Source organism: Eurytemora carolleeae, unplaced genomic scaffold (assembly GCF_000591075.1).
Source record: "Eurytemora carolleeae unplaced genomic scaffold, Eaff_2.0 scaffold469, whole genome shotgun sequence".
NCBI classification, from domain to species: Eukaryota; Metazoa; Arthropoda; class Copepoda; order Calanoida; family Temoridae; genus Eurytemora; species Eurytemora carolleeae.
The window spans coordinates 173,040-176,103 of record NW_019396442.1 but is presented as its reverse complement, the minus strand read 5'-3'; positions in this window follow the sequence as shown (position 1 = coordinate 176,103).

Sequence of the window (3,064 nt, the reverse complement as noted above, 5' to 3'; positions counted from 1 at the left end):
TAAAAGATTTATCTAATTAAATTATGCTAAATTAATACAACTAAAAAATAATTAATACAGATTAGAACGTGAATGTAAGTCTCTAAGTTTCGGTAAAAAGACTCAAACAAATTTTCTAGCACTTAGGTTTTCCTAATAATAAGCAACTTTGAAGCTTTTTAAAGTCAATTGTAAACCAACCAAGGGTTTAGCCAGTTGTACATAAGCTGATATAAGTTCATTGCTCCCAGCGGGGGAAATGATGCATAATAAATGCAATCTATAAAGCCAAACAAATCCGGAGTCCATCCAAGAGTATTAATCTCTGAGTATGTGTGCAACCCTAGATATAGAACAGTGTAGAACATATAAGGCTGCAAGCTGGCCGGGGGGTGAAGTGAACCCGGAGTATAGGTAGCCTGACAACAAACTCCAAAGAGTATCAAACCTTTTTTTATCTAGAAAAATAGGGGAGTTAGGGAACAATAAATCAGTCAGCACAAAGTATCTGAAGAGAAGAGTCGAATGGAAATATATTCGTCCCCAGGTGTAATTAGATCAACTTTAGTTGTTCCATCACTAATTGTTTGTATAGTTAAAGTATAAATATATGTGTGTGTGTAACCATGCTTTGTTATTCCACTCAATCTTGGTTTTTTAATACTGACATCTTTTCAAGTCTATACAACAATCAATAACATTTTTTTTTGCAGTCTTTAGCGGGCTCGCAAAGGATTCCGCTGGGTTCGGGCAGTGTTCTGCTAACTTCCTGAGTTCGAACAGGATATTTCTGTGCTCATGTCCGCATGGCTCCCCTACCTCCACCTTTAGCCGTCTTTACGTTTATTGGATACAAACCATCAAAAAAACACCCAAACGCCGAAACGTACAAAACAGATAAAAGAGATTTGTTGTTTTGATAATGATCTAAAGTCAAAATATGGTAGAAAATATGCCCCCCCCCCCTTCAATATTCTAATGAAGTCACCAAAACAGTGTTATTACCGTATTATATATTCAATATGATATAGAAAAATGCACAAGCATATTATTAGAAAATATTTGAATATGAAAAGCATAAATTAATTTCTTTATATTTTGTGTTAGAATCTCGAATCCGTGGGTCTGAGGTCTCTAGATTATGTTGATATAAAAAAATTGCAGCAAAAATTCATGGCTTTGCTTCTATACTTTTTTAAATGGTAAAAAAAAGAATCTTTGAGGACCTCCTTCCTCCACCACTTAAATATATTTGATGAAAAATCTAAACAATCTTCTTAAATACTGAACGTTTATAAAATATGCTTGGGCTTTCATATCCTAGCAGAGAAAAGAATGGCTGGTGAGGCTATAAAGTATAAATAGAAAATAAAGAAGATTATTGTTGTTTGATCGGATTCTAAGATTTAAAGGCATAATGAAAGCATTAGAGACCAAGAACTAGGATGGATACTGAACTTCATAATATTTAAGAACATAAATAGTAAACATTTAAGGTGCTCGCCTTTAGATGCACATAGAAATGAACGTTAATCAATCATTCAATCATAAATAGTAAAAATTAAAGTTATATATATATAATAGATATAATAAAAAAGATACATATTTAGTATTTTTGAGGACTAATTCTCACAATACTAGAAAAGAACATTGAACAAAGAGAGTAAAAGGAATGAAAATAAAAGGATACAAATTTGAAAGTAACAAAGGAAGGGGATAAATGTAATAAAGGAAAAATTTTAGAAAAATAGATAGAATTTAGAAAAAAGAAAAAGATAGATGGATAGAATAAAATATCCTTTATATCTTTATTAAAATATCCAAGTGATGGAGATTGATATTCAAGATATGATCGATAAAGGATATGATAAATAGGATATTCTTAAAAAGATATCATATGATTGGATATTCAATAAAGAGACATGATAGATAGGATATTAAAAAAAGAGTAATGATAGATTGGATATTCATTAAAGAGAAATGTTAGATTGCAGATATTCAATAAACAGATATTAAAAATTGGATATTTAATAAAGAGAAATTATAGATAGGATATTAAAAAAAAGAGAAATGATAGATAGAATATTTAATAAAGAGAAATGATAGATTGGATATTCATTAAAGAGAAATGATAGATTGGATATTCAATAAACAGATATTATAAATTGGATATTTAATAAAGAGAAACGATAGATAGGATATTAAAAAAAGAGAAATGATAGATAGGATATTCATTAAAAAGAAATGATAGATTGGATATTCAATAAACAGATATTATAAATTGGATATTTAATAGAGAGAAACAATAGATAGGATATTAAAAAAAAAGAGAAATGATAGATAGGATATTCATTAAAGAGAAATGATAGATTGGATATTCAATAAACAGATATTATAAATTGGATATTTAATAGAGAGAAACGATAGTTAGGATATTTAAAAAAAGAGAAATGATAGATAGGATATTCATTAAAGAGAAATGATAGATTGGATATTCATTAAAGAGAAATGATAGATTGGATATTTAATAAAGAGAAATGATAGATAGGATATTCATTAAAAAGATATGATAGATTGGATATTAAAAAAGAGAACTGATAGATAGAATATCCCATTATTAGATAGATAGATGGAGATGATATCCGATAAGGAGATAGATAGATTAGCAAAAACTCACATATATAGAAAGTTTCATAGAAAGCTTTCACTTAAGGATATAGCAGTACTAGGCCATATATATACACAGGGGGCACGGGAATACCTTAAAATGAAAATCTAAACATTAAAATTTAACTTGAAAATATCAATGTTCACCCTGTTAGTTGATTTTGATTCAGGATGTTTATGAGAACTATTATTCGTGTGTGTGTGTTGTGGGGGGAGGGGGTCCAGGGCCCACCCGTGACACTGACACTGTGAAGTAAGTATCCTGTATACTCTGGTCGGCAGCTAGTGTTCTCCACTCAGATATTTATAGAACTATAGCAGAGTGCGACACTATTTATCATGAGAGACAAAACTTTAATTTTTCTATTTTCGGAGCAAACCTTTTTAAAAGTTAATTTCAACAATTCTAATATTTATT